Raw genomic sequence first — 21,648 nt, forward strand, 5'->3', positions numbered from 1 at the left:
GTAGGGCAAGACTTCTGAATAAACCCTCCAGTGACTGTCCCTGTCATAGGAACACCAAATTGAACAATTATCCACACTAAAAAAAAAAAGCATAAGAACCAGAAATCAGGTGAGTGATCACAGTACCTGGTTTCAACATCATATTAAGGAAAGAGGCACTGAAGGTAGTAGGAAAGACAGCCTTGAATCACATGTAGCACCCCCTGAGTCCCCAGGCAGCAGCCCTATGGTACGGAATGGAGAAAGAATCTGTGTGCTTTGGGAGTATGAGAGCAGTAATTGTGGGACTTTGCTTTGGGACTCAGTGCTGCCTTGTCAGGGGAAAGTAGCACAGGTCAGAACTCAGCCAGTGCCCATGGAGGGAGCATTTAGACCAGTCCTAGCCAGAAGGAAATTGTTGGTCGAAGTCAAGGTTCTGGTAAGTGTTGCCACAGTGGGTTAAAGTGCTCTGGAGTTTATTGGATGCTAAATTTTATACTAGTTCAGCCACAGTAGAATAGGGCACCAGGCAAGTCCTGAGGCCCCCATTTCAAGCCCTATCTTCCAGGTGACATTTCTAGACACACCCTGGGCAAGAAGGGAACCTGCTGTCTTAAAGGGAAGGACCCAATCCTGGATTAATCACCTAATAACTTAAGAGCCCTTGGGCCCTGAATACTCAGCACTGGTAGCCAGGCAGTACTTGCCGCAACCTTGGGTGAGACTCAGAACCATGCTGCCTTTAGGAGTAACCCAGCATATTCCTAGCTATGGTGGCTCTGGAGAGATAACCCTATCGGCTTGAGGAAAAGAGAGGGAAGATTAAAGGAACTTTGTCTTGCAGCTTGGGTACCAGCTTAGTCACAAGTTTGTCACCAAGCAGGCTCCAGGGGTTCCCAATTCCAGGCCTTGGACAGCATTTCTGGACCTGCCCTGGGCCAGAGAGGGCCCATTGTTCTGAAAGGAGAGACTCAGGACTGGCAGCATTCACCATGAATTGACTGAAGGGACATTGGGCGTTGCATGAACATTGGTGGCAGCCAGGTAGTACTTGCCACAGGCCTGAGGTGATGGTGGAAATCTAGAAAGACACCTCTGTTTGAGGAAAGGGGAGGGTAGAGTGGGAAGGTCTTTGTCTTGTAGCATGAGTGCCAGCTCAGCCACAGTAGAATAGAGCGACAGGTAGATCCCTAAGTTTCCTGACTAGGCCGTGGCTCCCAGATGGTACTTCTGAACGTGCCTGGGCCAGCAGGAACCCAATAGCTGAAGGGAAGAATAAAAGCATGGCTAGATTTGCTACTTGTTGACTGTAGATCCCTTGGGTCTTCATGAGTGAACATAGGTAGTAGAGGCAGTAGTCACTGCAGGTCTTGGGTGAAACCCAGTGCTATGCTGGCTTTGGGTTTGGGTCTGACCCAGTACAGTCTCAGTGGTGGTGACTACAGGGGTGCTTATGTCACCCTTTTCTCAGCTCCAGGCAGTTCAGCACAGACAATCTCTATTTGGGAGAAAGCAAAGGAAAAGAACAAAAGTCTCTGCCTGGTAATCCAGGGAATTCTTGTGGAACTTACCTAAGACCACTAAGACAGTACCTCTATAAGTCTGCAAATGTCACAGTGTTTCCGGGCTTAGTGTGCCCCCTAAGGCAGATATGGCTGCAGCGACAAAAGACACTATAGATCCTTTGAATAATTGGAAAACCTTTCCAAGAAGGACAGAAACACAAAGGCAAGACTGTGAAGATTAAATAAATACCTAAGTCTTAGATACTCAGGCAAGGATGAACATCTACAAACATCAAGATAATCCAGAAAAACATGACCATATCAAATGAATTAAATAAGGCACTAGTGACTAATCCCAGAGAGACAGAGATATATGACCTTTCAGATAGAGAATTCAAAATAGCTGTTTGAGGGAGCTCAAGAAAATCCAAGATACCATAGAGAAAGAATTCAGAATCCTATCAGATTAATTTAACAAAGAGATAGAAATTATCAAAAACAATCAAGTAGGAATTCTGGGGCTGAAAAAGGCAATTAAAATACTGGAGAATGCATCAGAGTCTCTTAACAGCAGAATTAATCAAGCAGAAGAAAGAATTAGTTAGCTTCAAGGCAGGCTATTTAAAAATACAGAGTCAGAGATGACTAAATACTGAAAATAAAAAAAAAACAATGCACACATAGAAAATAGCCTCAAAAAGACAAATCTGTTATTGGCCTTAGAGAGAAAGTAGACAGAGAGAAAATGGAGTATAAAGTTTACTAAAAGAGATAATAACAGAGAATGTTCTAAACCCAGAGAAAGATGTCAATATTCAAGTACAAGAAAGTTATATAACAAAGTAGATTTAACTTGAAGAAGACTACCTCAAGACATTTTATAACCAAACTCCCAAAGGTCAAAGATAAAGAAGGATTCCAAAAGCAGCAAGAAAAAAAGAAACAAATAACATACAATACATCTGAGAGTAGACTTCTTCATGTAAATTTTACAGGCCAGCAGAGAATGGCATGACATATTTAAAGTGCTGAAGGAAAATGTTTTTATCCTGGAATAGTATATTCCATAAGAAAATTCTTCAAAGTTGAAGGAAAATAAAGACTTTTCCAGAAAAACAAAAGCTGAGGGATTTCACTAACACCAGACTTGTCCTACAAGAGATGGTAAAGAAAGCTCTTCAACATGAAATAAAAGAATGTTAATAAGCCATAAGAAATTATCTGAAGGTACAAAACTCACTGGCAATAGTAAGTATGGAGAAAAACAGAAAATAATGTAACACTGTAATTGTAGTGTGTAAACTTCTCAAATCTTGAGTAGAAAGCCTAAAAGGTGAACTTATCAAAAACAATAACTACAACTTTTCAAGACATAGACAATATATTAAGATATAAGTATATACAACAAAAAGTTAAAAAGCAGAGGATGAAGTTAAAGTGTAAATTTGTATTAATTTTCTCTTTGCATGTTTGGTTGCTTATGCAATCAGTGTTAAGTTGTCATCAGTTTAAAATAAAGGATTATAAGATACTATTTGCAAGCATCATGGTTACTATAAATCAAAAAGCATAACATGGATACACAAAAAAGCAAGAAACTAAAACATATTACCTGAGAAAATTACCTCCACTAAAAGGAAGACAGGAAAGAAAGAAGGAAGAAAAGACTGAAAAAACAACCAACAAACAAATTAAAAATTACAGGAGTAAGTCCTGACTCATCAATGTATTGAGTGTAAATGAACTAAACCCTTGAATCAAAAGACATACAATGGTTGAATGAAGAAAAAACATGACCCAATGATCTGTTGCCTACAAGAAACCCTTTACCTGTAAAGACACACATAGACTGAAAATAAAGGGATGGAAAAAGATACTCCATGCAAATGGAAAGAAAAAAAGAAAAGGCAGGAGGAGCTATGCTTATATCAAACAAAATAGATTTTAAGACAAGAACTATTAAAAAGACACAAAGAAGGTCATTATATAAACAAAGATAAAGGAAGCAATTCAGCAAGAAGATGTAACTATTGTAAATATGTATGCACCCAACACTGGAGCACCCAGATATGTAAAGCAAATATTATTAGACCAAAAAAGAGAGAGTGAGAGACTCCAATTCAGTCTTAACTGGAGACTTCAACACTCCACTTTCAGTATTGTACGTATCATCCAGACAGAAATTCAATAAAGAAACAATGGACTTAATATGCACTATAGTCTTAATGAACCTAACAGATACTTACAGAACATTTCAATCAATGGTTGGAGAATACATATCCTTCTTCTCAGCACATGGATTATTCATAAGGGTAGAACATGTGCCATGTCAAGGTCACAAAACAAGTCTTAAAACATTTAAAAAAATAAAAATTATATCAAGTATCTTCTCTGACCACAAAGGAGAAAAACTAGAAATCAATAAAAAGAGGAATTTTGGAAACTATACAAACACGTGGAAATAAACAATATGCTTCTGAATGACCAGTGGATCAATAAATAAAGTAAGAAGGAAATTAAACTTTTTTCAAACAAATGAAAATGGAAACACAACATTCCAAAACCTATGAGATGCAGCAAAAGCAGTAATAAAAGGTATTATTATAGTAATAAGTGCTTACATCAAACAGAAAAACTTCAGATTAACAACCTAATGATGCCTCTTAAAAAACTAGACAAGCAAGAACAAATCAAACTCATAGTTAGAAGAAAAAAATAATAAATATCAGAGCAGAAATAAATGAAATTGAAATGAATAAAGAAAACCAAAGATCAACAAAGCGCTGGTTTTTTTTAAAAAAAGCATAAACAAATCGACAAACCTTTAGCCAGACTAAGAAAAGGAGAGAAGAAACAAATAAAACAATCAGAGATGAAAAAGGAGACATTACAATTAATGTCACAGAAATTCAAAGAATCATTAGAGGCTACTATGATAAACTATATATCAATAAATTTGATAATTGAGAGAAATCAATAAAGTCCTAGACACATACAACCTACCAAGAGTTAACCACAAAGAAATCCAAAATATGAACAGACCAATAACAACAAATAACAGACCTGACAGGTAATGAGATCAAAACCATAATAAAATATCTCTCAGCAAAGAAAAGCCCAGCACCCAATTTTGCTTCGCTGCTACATTTTACCTATCACTTAAAGAAGAACTAATATCAATCCTACACAAACTGTTCTGAAAAATAGAGGAAGGAATACTTCCAAACTCATTCTATAATACAAGGTCATTACTGCCCTGATACTAAAATCAAGCAGATAAAGATACATCGAACAAAAGAAAACCACAGGACAATACCTCTGATGAACATTGATGCAAAAGTCCTCAAGAAAATATTAGCAAACTGAATTCAACAACACATTAAAAGATAATTCAATGTGACCAAGAGGGATTTATCCCAGAGATATAAGAAGGGTTCAACATATGCAAATCAATCAATGTGATACATCCTATCAATAGAATAAAAGGACAAAACCATATGATCATTTCAATTGATGCCATAAAAGCGTTAGACAAAATTCAACATCCCTCTATGATAAAAACCCTAAAAAATCTGGGTATAGAATAAATATACCTCGATATAATAAAAGCCATATATGACAGACTCAAAGGTAATATACCAAATGGGGAAAAAGTGAAAGGCTTTCTTGTGACATTTGGAACAAGACAAGGGTGCCCATTTTCACCACTGTTATTTGACATAGTACTTGAAGTCCTAGGTGGAGCACTCAGACAAGAAAAAGAAATAAATGGTATCCAAATCAAAAAGGAAAAGTCAAATTATCCATGATGCAGATGATATAATCTTGTATTTGGGAAAATCTAAAGACTCCACCAAAAAACTATTAGAACTGATAAACAAATTAAGTAAAGTTGTAGGATACAAAATAATATACAATACTCAGTAGCATTTCTATTGCTAAAAGTTAACAATTTGAAAAAGAAATAATAAAGTAATCCCATTTACAATAGGTGCAAATAAAATAAAACACCTAGGGGTAAACTTAACCAAAGAAGTGAAAGATCTCTACAATGAAAACTAAAAAACATTGATGCAAAAACATCGAAAAGAACACAAAAAGGAAAGATATTCCATGTTCATGGATAGGAAGAATCAATATTGTTAAAATGTCTATACTACCCAATGAAATTTACAAGTCCAGTATAATCCCTATCAAAATACCAAGGACATTCTTCACAGAAATAGGAAAAAATCCTAAAATGTATGTGGCATTACAAGAGAACCAGAATAACAAGAGTGAAGGTATCACATTATCTGACTTCAAATTGTACTACAGAGGTAGAATAACCAAAGAGCATGGTACTGGCATAAAAAAAAAAAAAAAAAAAAGACAAGTCAGTGAAACAGAACAGAGAGCCCAGAAACAAATCCATACATCTATAGTCAACTCATTTCCAACAAAGGTGCCAAACACACATTGGGAAAAGGACCGTCTCTTCAATAAATAGTGCTGGGGAAACTTGATATTAATATGCAGAAGAATAAAACTAGACTGCTATTGCTCACTCTATACAAAAATCAAGTTAAAATGGATTAAAGACTTAAATCTAAGACACAAAACTATGAAACCACTAAAAGAAAACTTTGGAGAAACTCTCTAGAACATTGGTGAGTCCTGAAGCATGGGCAATCAATGCGTAAACCGACAGGTGGGATCACATCAAGTTAAAAAACTTCTGCCCAATGGTAACAATCAACATAGTGAAGACACAATCCACAGAATGGGAGAAAATATTTGCAAACTATCCATCTAACAAAGGATTAATAACCAGAATATGTAAGCTGCTCAATCAAGTCTATGAGACAAAAATCCAATAATCTGATAATGAATGGGTAAAAGATCTGAACAGACATTTCTCAAAAGAAGACATACAAATGACAAACAGTTATATGAAAAGATGCTCAACATCATTCATTATCAAACAAATACAAAGAAAAAGTACAATGAGATATCATCTCATCCTAGTTAAAATGGCATTTACCCAAAAGGCAGGCAATGATGAATGCTGGTGAGGATGTGGAGAAAAGGGAACTTTCATACATAACTGGTGGGAATGTAAATTAGTAGAAACACTATGGAGAAGCACAGTTTGGAGGTTTTTCAGAAAACTAAAAGTAGAACTGCTATATGATTCAGCAATTCAACTGCTGAGTATATACCCCAAATAAAGTAAATCAGTATATTGAAGAGATATCTGCACCCTCATGTTTATTGCAGCACTATTCACAATAGCCAAGATTTGAAAGCAACTTAAGTGTCCACCAACAGATGAATGAATAAAGAAAATGTGGTACCTATACACAACAGAGTACTATTCAGCCATAAAAAAGAATGAGATCTTGTCATTTGCAGCAACGTGGATGGGACTATAAGCCAGTCACAGAAAGATAAATATTAAATGTTTGCACTTATTTGTGGCAACAAAGACAATTGAAATAATGAAACTCATGGAGATAGAGAGTAAAATGATGTTTACCAGAGGCTGAGAAGGGTATTGTGATGTGGAAGTGGGGATGTAATGAGTACAAAATATAGTTGGACAGAATGAATAACACCTAGTATTTATATATCACTCTGTCACCACTGTAAATGTTCTTATTTGGTCTTAAGTCTCATTTGGAAATAGCAGAATGGTGGGTTTTGTGAAGTGGAAACAAGGACTTCAGATTATTATTTTTTAAAAGAGTTAGAATAGAGGGGATCCCCCCCATATTATAATTTCCTTTTTACCCAAGAAAAACATTTGTCTGTTTTAGGATCTGTTTCCTTAAAGTTTCAGTTCAATACTGTTGTATTTGGCATGCTTTGGTTTGTTCTCATATGTAGAAGCCTCGTGCATGAGCTCAGGGCAAAACAATGACCTCCCATAATTTTGTTTTAAAATTTCCCACTTTTAGCCAGGTTCTCACATAGGTGCGAATATGACAATAACTTAGGGCCTTAGTGCTACTTTCAGTTACCATCATTTTGGGTTTCTGGTTTCAGCACATCATTCATAGGTTATGGTGTTCTCATGGTAACATATTTCTTTGAGTTTTTGTCATTTCAAGTTGACAAGAGACCATCTGAAATTCTAGAGATGACTGCATGCAAACATTGAAAACTTTTGAGGGGATACAGCACACCAAGGAGACTAGTTTTATCTCTCAGATGGATAATACTAGAAGTTTGGAGTATGCTCCTGCCATGGTCCCTATAAACAAAAACCAACTAAAATCAAATAAATCAAAGAATGAGCCAGATAAAGAGTCTACTCATTTTAAACAAGCAGCCTGTTCATTAATTCCTTACAATTGAATTTCTGTAATACCCAATGTATTCTTGCACGTGCATTAAGAAGTATCAGCAACTGCACAGAAACTTTTGTTTAGTCAAAGTAATCTAAAGCAATTATATTATATTGTTTAGCGTGACTGTAGAGAGAATTTAGTCTATTGTATAACCACAACATTTACAGTAGAATTTCCTATAGAACCTATTATGAGAGAGACATTTCTAATTATTGCCTCATTTACTCCAAACCGTGAAGAAACAGACCTAATAAATGACACTCATCCAGAAGAGTGAAGCCTTCCTGGCAATTTTCTCTTTAACCTATGAGGTGAGTTAACAGGAGTGGACCAATGTTCTGTTTCTGACTGATTATAAAGCAACAAAGGTACCATTAATATTTCTTACCCACATTACCCTTCATCTTTCATCTATCAAGGCATAAGGTTGTCCATGAGTGAGATTGGCTGCAAAATCCTTCACAAATAAAAGTATACCCATGAGTGCACATAAGAAACCCCCTTCTCAGTTGTTCATAGAGGCATAAGCAAGGGAAATAATTGAGAGATAAGAGTCTCATATTGCAGAAATGTCCTGATCTATGATCTTCGGAAAAAAGCTGTCTACATCTAGGATGCTGCCTGCTTCTCTGAGAAACTTCCTTGGTTAGTTTTACCTTAAGGTCTCCCATGGGTAATTTGGAGGAGCCCTCCTGAATTATGAACCCAAGGTTCAAGGTCCCAAAGTTTAGCTGCAGTCTTGGTGGCAAGGGCAGTTTTTCTGTAGTGTCATTCTCAGAATGTCCAGTCTCTATGTCCTAGGTAGTGAAGGGCTTGATTGTCCTCACTCAATGGACAGTGAAAATCTTTCTTTACCTAGTGAAACTACACTTTAGAATAATGTATTAAAGCCTTGTAGCATTTGCTTGTATCAGAGTTTAGAAATGGAAGATACATGAAGTTTTATTTTTAGGTGTATAGACCTTCCAGTGACTTTTATAAAAGGTCAACTTATGTTTTTCACTCTAAGTTCATCTGATTGTAATCTGTCTATAACACCTTTGATCAGGAAAATCCAGTCAATTCAGTTAACTTTGCCTAATGCTATTGTATCTGTAATACTTTGTTTAACTGTTTTACAATTCGTCCAGTGAAACAAGTACCTCTATCACTAGAGATTTCTCCAGGAATGCCCCATGAGGAAAAACACATTTTCCAGTAATCTTTTAGATATTGTTGTAACATCAACCCTCTTGCAAGGGAAAGCTGTTATACAATCAGAAAACATGCATTGAAAATGACAATTGAATGCAATTTCTCTATAAATGTTTAAATGGTCTGTCAGATAGCAGGAATATACCTAAAGTTTTATTGTCTTTCCAGGATTATGGGTTTGAAAAACAAAATTTTGGTCATAACAGTCACCACACCCACTACCTCCCCCCCATATATATATATATATATATTTGATTTGAGTTATTTTATCTCTTCTATTATAAGTCATAGAATGCAGAGCTTTTAATAATGAAAGGGCTAGGCAGCTACCCAGGCTCTCCATGAGCCCATACTTAACATTGGACTTAAAGCCTCTTAAATACTAATTTCATTTCTCCAGTTTAGGTGCATAGGACTGTTTATTGCATGGGTTGTCATGAGTAATTTGACTTGAACCATGTAGTTAATTCCAATTGCTTATCTAAACAATTTCAGTACTAGCTGATTTAGCACAAAAATCTGGCAAATAATTTTCTTAATATTCAATTAATTTTTGTGCTGTCTGGGTTAGTAGTTTCATAAATCAATCAGTCTCTTCATCAGAGTTCTGAGAATTCTTACCCAGTTGAAATGATATGATCTTAAAGTTATCAGAAACTTATATTCAAGAGTGCTTGTCAGGTGGGGCAGTGGCTCATGCCTGTAATCCCAGCAATTTGGAAGGACAAAGTGGGTGGATCACTTGAGGACAAGAGTTTGAGACCAGTCTGGCCAACCTAGCAAAACCCCATTTCCACTAAAATAAAAAAAAAAAAATAAAAATAAAAAAAATAATAATAATAATAAAATAACCGGATGTGGTGGCACATGCCTGTAATCCCAGCTGAAGCTGAGGCACGAAAATTGCTTGAATCTGGGAGGCAGAGGTAGCAGTGAGCAGAGATCATGCCACTGCACTCCAGCCTGGGTGCCAAAGAGAGACTCTATCTCAAAAAAAGAAAAAGAAAAAAAAAAATGCTTGTTAGAGTTCTTTCTATACTTTCATGAACCTCCTTGAAGACACCATACTCTAGGATTTTGCATGGTTGTAACACTTTCAGAAACTGCATCAGAATTAAGCAATTAACTATGGAAAATGACTTAAAATGAGCATAAAGACAACTGACAAAGAAATTGATTATCTCTGTGGCCTACAATAATTTAACACAATTAACAATAATTATAAGTGATACCATATACCCATATAATCAGAATTTTAGGACTCCCATACAATATTGGAACATATATTAATAACATATTCATAAAAATATAACTCAAAGTTTAAACATCATCTTTTATTTGACAATGCTTCCCATGTAATTTAACATATCAAATAATCCTGTTTATGTCTTTTTTTTTGCCTCAGGGGCCCTCTGTAGCATCCCCAAGTAAAAGGCTGAAAAATAAGACTTAATTTTGAAGCTGAAATTTGATTTGGGGAAGCCTGTCAAATATGTCAAAGATTTAAAACACTTGACCAAAATAAAATCACAGGTCACTGTAAAATGACAGTCATTAATTTTGCCAAAGTGATTATTAACACATTTTAAAAAGCAAAAACCTTTATTCTTTGATACAAAGAATACTCAGTTTTCTAAACAATCTAAAGAACTGAGAAAAAAATATCATGAGACAAAATCTGTTTCTTCTTCTCTCCTGTCTTTTGCTTTTTTCTTTTTTTTCGCAGTTTACTCAAAAAGTGAACAAAAATATTTTAGAATGTCTTACTAATACCACATGATATTTTTATTCAAAAGAGAAAACCAAATTTTACTCTTTAAAAATTTTACTTTATTTATTTACTTAACAGGGTCTCACTATGTTGCCCAGGCTGGTCTCAAACTCCTGGGTTCAAGTGATCCTTTGCCTTGGTCTCCCAAAGTGCTGGGATTACAGGTATGAGCCACCATGCTTTGTCCCAAGTTTTACTTTTGTGTTACTGTACTATCAATACTAAAGCTAATTTTAATAAAACTTTCTAAATAAATATATCATCTTTTGACCACACAAGATTTCCATACATCCTTTATAGTTGTTTAGGTTTTTTTTTTTTTTCTCTTCTCAACTTTCTATATTCGGTTAGTTTTAGCTATATATTTTTATTCCTTCAATTTGAAACAACCTTTAAGTAACTCTTAAACTAGACAAAAGTAGTTTTTCCTCAACATGCACTTTCATGCCCTTACAACTTTCTTCACTGAAAGCATATCTTGCTTGTGTTTATACACTCTATATAAATAATTATCTCATTTCTAGTCATTTTGATTGTATCTAATGTCAATGATAACTCTTAGGAACCCTAATTTATAGTGAAAACCCTACGAAGATACTTTGAACTGTTTTATATCAGTACTTGTAGATGAAAACTATATTGTAATTATTTAGAAATTATTTGCTTAAACTATTAACAGATATAAATATGTATAAAAATATATTTAGCTTTTCTATATCATATAAAAAGATGTCAAAATACATAAACATATAAGCATATAAACTTGATGTTTTAGTATTTTAACTTACTTGCAAATGACTGAGATATTTCATGATTATCTATTATTTAATTTAAAATAAAAGAATTTTGAAACTATAATGCAAGTACCCTCCCTAAAGTCTTCCCCAGTCATCCTGGGTCTCAATGTAGCACCAAAGATGGCTATGAAGGGCAAGGCCTCTCTGAGTCCTGAATTTACATAACAGATGCAAAACTCAGGACACATAGCAGAGCTGTGAAGATGAAGCCTGGAAGATCAGACCCCTCCCAGAAGACCCAGGAGGCAAAGCTGGGGCAGAGAAGGGACCATATGGGGTTTGAGTCTGCCTTGCAGGTGTTCTCACCATGGCCACCTATTCATGTTACCAGTGGAAGGTATCTGAGTTACTAGTGGTGAATCTTTACAGGTCTGCAGCAAGCAAGAAAGAATGAATGACTGAGGGGCATAAGGCAGAAAAAGAGACTGAGGCAAGTTTCAGAACAGGAGCGGAAGTTTATTTTTAAAAGCTTTAGAACAGGAAAGTATGCTTGGAAGAAACCCAAGCAGGCATGTGAAGGTCAAGTGCAGTGTTTAACCTTGATCCTAGGACTTTATAGGCTGACCCTTCTGCCATGATTCTTCTCTTAGGGCGGGCGGCCTGCATGTGTATGTCCTTCTTATGCTTGGGAAATGAGCATGTGCGGTTGGTTTAGGAGGTTGTATGCATGCCCATCTGAGGCTTTCTTCCTTTTTCCTATGGTGTGTCCCCAGAAGGTCATACTCTGCCATTTTGTCTCTTAATGCACATGCCTGGGAAGTTGCTTCTCCCTGGCATATGTGTTCAATTAACACTTTAGTACGATAAATGTGAACCATCAGGAAATGACCTCTCCCTGGCACCCCTGCCAATTTATCACTTTCAGAGAGGGAATGTGATAATTGCTGAATCATCACTCAACATTCCTAGTGGGTGGGAGAGAGCTGTGTCCTGCCCCACTCATGCATGTCTAACTACCTGTAACATCCAGATTCATGAATTCGGAGGCTCAAAACAAAAAACTTAAGCTCACAGTCAAATCAAGAAGTATTGAATTACGGTTAACTGAATATGTGGAAGTGGTTCCTATTTTACCAACAATTTAAAAATCAGCTTCATTTACCAAACATTATCATATACACATAACACATAGACATAGAGACACAAAGACAGAAGCAGATCTTACAGTTTTCATAAAAGATTCTCATTTGCTGGCTTTTAAATAGTTTTTTTTTTTCTCCATTCAGACTATCATTCTTCCAATTACATGTTTTATTGCCCTGAACAATTGTCAGGGAGGCAGCTCTAAATTTACATCTCCAAAGATGGGACTCACATGAAACAAAGTAGAACATTGACACTTCAAAGGCACAGAACTTACATGTAAACAAAGGCAAGGTCTGTTATGTAAACTTTAAATCATTGTCTTCCCCATAGTTGAAGTTCCTAGTGGGTTAGATGCAGAAACAGATGCCCTTACAAATGGAGATTTCCTTTAAAGATATAAATTTCTTTTACTAAAGGACTTTAAGACATCTAGGTAAATTCCAGAAAGGTGTATTTCAGTTAATTGGGTCTTTTTAATATAGCTGTATCTTAACTAAAATTACTGAGTTCAGGGCAGAGTTCTCTAAGGAATAGGGCAGAGAAAGCATTTCTCCATGACTGGTTGAGCATGGATAGATCTAAAAAAGAAGTAAGCATACTTTACCTGAGGGTCTCCCTTTTATAAACACTCTATCTACAAGAGCTTTCTTTTTGCCTTTAAGGCAGGATAGTAACTAAGCCAAAAGATTAGCAGATTTAATTTTTCTTATCAATTAGTCACTTAAGCTTTTTGTTTACCTTTCATAGTCTTTTTAAAAAAACAATAACACCATTGAAATACTTTTAGAAGCTTCTGTACATCAATAGGTATCCCTGGTTGAGACTAATTCCAGAGCCCTTATTTTTAAATGAGCTTCTGAAAGTTTAGTGCTGTTCATTTGAAACATTCCACTATAACTTTAAATTACCTTTAATAAGATTTCACCATTTCTGTGTTTGCTGCTTATAGGGCCTAATACGTATGCATCTACAAAGTGGTACTCAGTTCTTCAGAAATTAAGGAACTCATTTTTACCTTGAATCTAGACTTTGGCTCTCAGATCCCCTTGATCAAATTAGGCAATGATTTTTCCCTACCTAAGTATGCAAGACAAATAAGCAAAGGAGGTAGAACATAAAAATTCCTGTGAATTTCCAAAACCTGGATTTTACACGCTCTGCAATATTGCTGTTGACAAGCAGTTTTTGTCTGACCCACTCAGACATAAGAGGCCTCTAATGGATCCAAGCCAGTTAATTATTGGATCCAATCTGATTTGGGACCCAGTCCAGCTTCTATTATGACTTCCAAACCCAGTTTGGATCTGAAATGTACTCAAACTCAGATAGCTCAAAACGCAAATCTGTGAAGCTTTGGAATCTGAGAGAGAACTTACTGATGATCTCCAGTTGCTATGAGAAAACAGTGGACACAATGGTACATTGCTTGGTCACTTGATGCTCCTGGGGGCCACTAGAAGCTTTACTTCAGATCCCATTTCTGATGCCATCTACTAAGAAAAACCTTAGATGAATAACATTTAACAGAGTTGAATTGAGCAAAGAGCAATTCAAGAGTCAGGCAGCCCCTGAACCAGAATAGGTTCAGAGCAGCTACTCATCTATTCTTCTGAAAGCAACTTTGAGAGATTACCTAGGAGGCTTTAACTGTATAATAATACAATCTTCATTCCAAGTAAAGTTTTACTCCTTACTTTTATGCAACCTCCCTGCCAAGCTCAGAAATTTGTCCCAGACCATTGTTCTTTGGGTTTATTCATTTTACCTAAAAATTTTTTACTAACACTCTTAAATTACAAACAGCCCCCAGTTTCCTCTTCCCTATGTATAGGGTATTTAGGCTTCAACCATCTAGCTCTTTTTGGAGTAACATATTTGTGGGATTCCCACATTCATATGCACATTAAAAAATCTGTATGCCTTGGCCGGGTGTGGTGGCTCATGCCTGTAATCCCAGCACTTTGGAAGGCCAAGGTGGGTGGATCACCAGGTCAGGAGTTCAAGATCAGCCTGACCAATATAGTGAAACCCTGTATCTACTAAAAATACAGAAAAATTAGCCAGGCGTGGTGGCACGTGCCTGTAGTCCCAGCTACTCTGGAGGCTGAAGCAGGAGAATAGCTTGACCCCAGGAGGCTGAGGTTGCAGTGAGCCAAGATTGCATACCACTGCACTCCAGCCTGGGAGAAAGAGAGAGATTCCATCTCAAAAAAAAAAAAAAAAAAGGAAAAGTTTGGGATAAGAGTTTTAAAAGGCTGGGCATGGTGGCTCACATCTGTAATCCCAGCATTTTTGGAGGCCGGAGTGGTTGGATCACAAGGTCAAGAGATCGAAACCAGCCTGGCGAATATGGTGAAACCCCGCCTCTACTAAAAATACAAAAATCAGCCAGGCATGGTGGTGTGCACCTGTAATCCTAGCTACTCGGGAGGCTGAGGCAGGAGAATCACTTGAACCTGGGAGGCGAAGGTTGCAGTGAGCCGAGATTGTGCCATTTCACTCTAGCCTGGGCGATGGAGTGAGACTCCATTTAAAAAAAAAAAAAAATTGTATGCTTTTTCTCTTTTTAGTCTATGTATTGTCAGTCTTTCAGTGGGTAGAGAGGAAGTTTTTACTCTGCACACTATGTAATGGTGGTAATTTCTAACTGACATTTTGATCTAATAAAGGGAAGAGTATATTGTAGGGTGACCTACATACGGAGGTCACCATGATTATAATGAGCCCAGAAAACCTAGGGTTACTATTGATTCTTAATTCTCTTGGCCCTTTGGACCCAAGCCCAGCTGAGGAGGAAACTCCTTAAGGTTGCTTTTCTGATCTTATTTTTTATTTTTACACATGAGTCACTGAAAGGAATCTTTGTTAGGAGCCTTTCTTTATTATAGGACATGGAAGGAAATGCTATCTGGTACCTCATGTGCTGTAAACTTCTGACTGAAACATGGCTCTTGAAAGACAGAAGCTGAAACCCACCCTTAATCTGAATTAAGAAAAGACAAAGAGAGAAAGGAAATTGGCGACAATTTTCTGTCTAGGATAAAAAGGAAGAAAAAAGTCTTTAAAATGGGCAGTGGTACTCTGGGAATAAAAGCATAAAAGAAGACAATACCTGGGCGCTCAGACAGGAAATAGAATTTTACAGCAGCTATTAGCCCATACCAAAGAGCTGAAGCAGGATTTTGACAAAAACCCAAAGGCAATATTTTTCCCTTGATATATCCTCGTTATTATTCCATGTGTAGAATATGTGATTTGGTTTGCGATGCTGCATGCTGTGCTTCACTGGGAGGTGTGACTCCTTAAGGTAAGGCCAGTTTTGTTACTGGGTGATTAGGCCTGCCAAGTGTTGCCAGAGGAATAAGCTAATACCATTCGTTTACTAAATATTCACATAATCAATAATTTCAAGTTATTGTCTTAAGGATTAAGAACAGATGCACAATTTACATGCTTTTGAGATGATATTAATTTACTGTTGACATTGTCATCTGTTTGGGAATCATTTATTACTTCATAGACTCTGAGTGGTCTTGCAGGATGAAAGACATGGAAAAGTGAATGAGCGTCTATGCAAAGGGCATCGCTTCATTCAGTTCTTTGTTCAAATATCACCTCCTCAGGGATGGCTAATTGCTCTTTATTCTCTTACTCTGTTTAGTTTTGTGGGGACCCAGGACACACCACCCAAAAATACAACTGTAGGAGACCAGAAACCCCAAAATATACTTCTTTGGAATATTTCAAGTAGGTTGTTTTGAGAAACTGCAAATACAGGGGTAGCTCTGAAAAGCTATCCTTTTGTAAGTTAAATTTATTATCTATAGAGGAAATGTACATTAGTAAAAGTATTTGTATCAGGAAGAGGACTGCTTAGAGCTATTTTTTCTCACCCAAGAGACTTTTTATCTGAATAACAAGACAACATTTATCCATCACACATTTCCACCCCTCACCCTCCTATTACTTGTGTTCCTAGCATCCCCAGAATCCCCAAACCCCTATTCCTTTCTGTAGCTCAGGCTGCTATATAAGCTTCATTTATGTGACCCTTCTTCCAGTATCATATTTTCTGGGACTCCAGTGCATATGCACATAAATACTGTTTTTCTCTTGTTAGTCTGTCTTATTTCAATTTAATTTGTATCCCAGACAAAGAATCTAGAAGGGTGGAGGGAAGTCATTTTTCACTCCCCTGCAATTACATTCGTAGTGTTTGTCACTATACCAATATACAGGATTTATTAATTTGTGAGTTGTTGACCAGAATGTAAACTACATGAGGAAAGGGGCCTTTCTTGCCTTCTCTTGTGTGTCCACTACCTAAAATTAGTTTTCATTGAATGGATTGTCAAAGGAGTGAACATCCCCATAGTTTAGGATATTTGTCTTTTCTCATGTTGTTAATAAAGACATGCCTGAGACTGGGTAACTTATAAAGGAAAGAGGTTTAATGGACTCAGAGTGCCACATGGCTGGGGAGACCTCACAATCATGAAGGAAGAGCAAAGGAATGTCTTATATGGCAGCTGCAAGAGAGGGCTTGGGCAGCGGAACTCCCATTAACAAAACTATTAGATCTCATGAGACTTATTTACTACCATGAGAACAATATAGGGGATACTACCCCAATGATTCAGTTATCTCCACCTGGCTCCACCCTTGACATGTGGGGATTATTACAATTAAAGGTGAGATTTTGGTGGGGACACAGCCAAACCATATCATTCCACCCCTGGCCCCTCTCAAATTTCATGTCCTGACATTTCAAAACCAATCATGCCTTCCCAACAGTCTCCCAAAGTCTTAGTTCATTTTAGCATTAACTCAAAAATCCACAGTCCAAAGTCTCATCAGAGACAAGGCAAGCCCCTTCAGCCTATGAGACTGTAAAATCAAAGCAAGTTAGTTACTTCCTAGATTAATGGGGTACAGTCATTGGGCAAATACAGCCATTCCAAATAGGGGAAGTTGGCCAAAATGAACAGGCTACAGGCCCAATGCCAGTCCAAAATCCAATGAGGCAGTCAAGCCTTAAAGCTCCAAAATGACCTCCTTTGACTCTATGTCTTACCTCCAGGTCATGCTGATAGAAAAGGTGGGCTCCCTCAGCCTTGGGCAACTCCACCCCTGAGGCTTTGCAGGGTACAGCCTTCATCCCAACTGTTTTTTTGGACAGGCATTGAGTGTCTGTGGCTTTTCCAGGTGCATAGCGGAAGCTGTCAGTGGATCTACCATTCTGGGAGGTGACCCTCTTCACACAGCTCCACTAGGCAGTGTTCTAGTGGGGTCTCTGTGTGGCTGCTCCCATATCACATTTCCATTTTGCATTTCTCTAGCAGAAGTTCTTCAGGAGGGCTCTACCCCTGCAGCACACCTCTGCCTGGACATCCAGGCATTTCCATACCTCCTCTGAAATCTAGGCAGAGGTTTCCAAACCTCAATTCTTGACTTCTGTGCCCTGCAGGCTCAACACCACATGGAAGCTTCCAAGGTTTAGGACCTGCACCCTCTGAAGCCAAAGCCTGAATGTATCTTGGCCCCTTATAGCCACAGCTGGAGCAGCTGGGACACAGGGCACCAAGTCCCTAGGCTACACACAGTAGGGAGGGCCTGGGCCTGGCCCACTAAATTATTTTTTCCTCCTAGGGTCTCTGGGCCTATGATGAGAAGAGCTGCCAGGAAGGTCTCTGACATGCCCTGGACACATTTTCCCCATTGTCTTGGTAATTAACATTGGGCTCCTTTTTACTTACACAAATTTCTGAAACAAGCTTGAATTTCTCCCCCCAATAATGGGTTTTTCTTTCCTTTTGTGCATTGTCAGGCTGCACATTTTCCAAACGTTTATGCTCTGCTTCCTCTTAAACACTTTGCTGCTTAGAAATTTCTTCCACCAGATACCCTAAATCATCTCTCTCAAGTTCAAAGTTCCACAGATCTCTAGAGTGGGGGCAAAATGCCACCAGTCTCTTTGTTTTGTTTTTAATTTTACTTTAAGTTCTGGGATACATGTGCAGAACGTGCAGGTTTGTTAGGTAGGTATACTTGTGCCATGGTGGTTTGCTGCACCTATCAACCGATCATCTAGGTTTTAAGCCCCACATGCATTAGGTATTTGTCCTAATGCTCTCCTTCCCATTTCTCCCCACCCCCTGACAGGCCCTGGTGTGTGATATTCCCCTTCTATGTCCATGTGTTCTCACTGTTCAACTCCCACTTATGAGTGAGAACATGTGGTGTTTGGTTTTCTGTTCTTGTGTTAGTTTGTTGAAGACCATGATTTCCAGCTTCATCCATGTCCCTGCAAAGAACATGATCTCATTCTTTTTTATGGCTGCATAGTAGTCCATGGTATGTATCTGCCACATTTTCTTTATCCAGTCTATCATTGATGCTGGGCATTTGGGATGGTTCCAAGTCTTTGCTATTGTATACAGGGCTGCAATAAACATACATGTGTGTGTGTCTTTATAGTAGAATAATTTATAATCCTTTGAGTATATACCCAGTAATGGGATTGTTGGGTCAAATGGCATTTCTGGTTCTAGATCCTTGCAGAATCACCACACTGTCTTCTACAATGGCTGAACTAATTTACACTCCAGTGTAAAAGCATTCCTATTTCTCCACATCCTCTCCAACATTTGTTGTTTCCTGACTTCTTAGTGATCGCCATTCTAACTGGCATGAGATGGTATCTTATTGTGGTTTTGATTTGCACTTCTCTATAGCAAAAGTGACCTTTAAGTTCCCAACAAGTTTCTTATCTCCATCTGAGACCACCTCAGCCTGGACCTTATTGTCCATTTCACTATCAACATTTCGGTCAAAGCCATTTAATTTGTCTCTTGGAAGTTCCAAACTTTCCTTTTTGAGCCCTCCAAATCTCTAGGAAGGTCCAAACATTTCCACATTTTCCTATCTTCTTCTGAGCACTCCAAACTGTTTCAACCTCTGCATGTTATCTAGTTCCAAAGTCACTTTCACCCCACATTAATGGGGTAGCAGTACCCCACTACCCAGTACCAATTTACTGTATTAGTCTGTTCTCATGCTGCTAATAAAGACTTACTCCATACTGGGCAATTTATAAAGGAAAGATATTTAACGGACTCACAGTTCCACATGGCTAGGGAGGCCTCACAATCATAAAGGAAGGGCAAAGCAAAGCCTTACATGGTGGCAGGCGAGAGAGGACTTGTGCAGGGGAACTCCCATTTATAAAACCATCAGATTCATGGGACTTATTTACTAACACAAGAACAGTATGGGGAAACATGCCCCCATGATTCAATTATCTCCACGTGGCCATGCTCTCGACACATGGGGATTATTACAATTAAAGGTAAGATTTGGGTGGGGAGAGCCAAACCATATTACCTAGGAAAGCAAAACAGACTTGTAACATAAAACAAAAGGTTTGAGACTGTTAGTGTTAGAATAAAAAGGAAGGACCTGGAAACGAAGGAGAGAATAGAAACAATGCTTCTGCTCAACTCTCCTGGAGAGATAAAGAGTAAAGAAATTGCCTTGGGCTTAGATTTGGGAGGCCTGAATGAAAGATCAAGGGCCTAGATTTTAACACTCCACCAGATTTCACAATACCTGGTATGGATATGGTATGCATCTACTTTGGGTAAAGTTAATTCTCAATCACCCAAGGCATTGGAATGGTGATCATGCCAGGAAATATACTTAGTAAACTGAATAAAGTAGGTCAATAAAATATCATTCAAACTTTTTCCTTTTACATCAGTTTTAGAGAGGCCACAATTCTTTGGTTCACGGGTTGGGGAAAGACTGCTGTGTCAAAAAAAATAACCATGGAAATAATATAAATGCCAGTGACTCCTATTGTAGGGAAGGGAGTAGAACATAGTGGTTAGGAGTTAGACAGCCTGGTTTTGAATGCTGGCTTCACAAATTACAAATTTCTGCCCTTTGATTTCTTCACTTGTAAAATCAGGAAAAATAATAAGGCCATTAGAAAGATTAAATGAAATAAAATATGAAAAGTGACTGACACTTAGAAGGATGGAAATAATATTAGCTGTTTCAGGACCTAAGGTCCGAGATAGCATGAGTTTGAATCCTTACTCAATCTTTCCTCATTTTGTGATCTCAAACAAGTTGACAAATCTTTTTGTCCTTTAGTTTTAACTAAGGCAAGTAGTAAAATTTACCTTATAGGTTTTTTGGGTTATTAAATGAATCAATATGTGAAGTGCTTGAAAAACACCTGTCCCATATTAAGGACTCAAGAAACGGGAAGTATTATTAGTGCTATTACAATTTGTTGAGTATTTGTTTTAGGAAAAGTATTGTATTAGATGCCTGTCACAGCCTGTGACAACAAAGTAGGTTGTCGCATTTCCTTCCTGTATGTGGATTCTAATAGCAGGAACCCCAACCAGCTTATCTATTAAAAATTAGCTCCCAAAGTGTTGCCCAGTTATTTGCAGCATCTGCCCAGGGATATCTAGCAACATCTGATATGTGCTTATAACCAGATGAGTCTTTATGAAGTAACTGCATTTTTCTTTTCCTTGGACTCTGATGCCTACTTCTTATGAATTCCCTCAAGGTATTTGGGAACTGCCTCTGCCCACCCCTGGAATATCAATGGCCATGACACATTTATTGTCTCCATAGGCTCCCAAATCCACTCAACTCAGAACATCAGATGCCATGCAGAGTTAGGGAAAATGACCTCTTCCTGAACTCTGGGCCACATTGGTAACCTGGAACCTAGAGTCACAAAACTTCTGCTGTGTAGTCACATCAGTTTCTCCTTTTGTTTTTTTTTTTGAGATGGAGTCTCGCTCTCTGGCCCAGGCTAGAGTACAGTGGTGCGATCTCAGCTCACAGCAGCCTCTGCCTCCTGGGTTAAAGTGATTCTCCTGCCTCAGCCTCCCGAGTAGCTGAGACTACAGGTGTGTACCACGATGCCCAGCTAATTTTTATATTTTTAGTAGAGACAG

At 37.7% G+C, this 21,648-nt stretch overlaps 1 long non-coding RNA gene across 3 annotated transcripts in view; it reads right to left on the bottom strand.

Annotated features, from left to right (window-relative positions):
• The window catches only part of LOC105496129 (uncharacterized), a 563,517-nt gene that overhangs the window by 190,684 nt on the left and 351,185 nt on the right, over window positions 1–21,648 (bottom strand). The window contains exon 14 of one of the 3 annotated variants that reach the window (XR_011623577.1): window positions 13,954–14,154. The exons of the other annotated variants lie outside the window; for them this stretch is intronic. This is a non-coding gene — a long non-coding RNA (uncharacterized lncRNA). Of the gene's footprint in view, window positions 1–13,953; window positions 14,155–21,648 lie in introns of those variants that run through there. 3 annotated transcript variants of the gene reach the window in all.

This window comes from Macaca nemestrina, chromosome 5, assembly GCF_043159975.1.
Source record: "Macaca nemestrina isolate mMacNem1 chromosome 5, mMacNem.hap1, whole genome shotgun sequence".
NCBI classification, from domain to species: domain Eukaryota; kingdom Metazoa; phylum Chordata; class Mammalia; order Primates; family Cercopithecidae; genus Macaca; species Macaca nemestrina.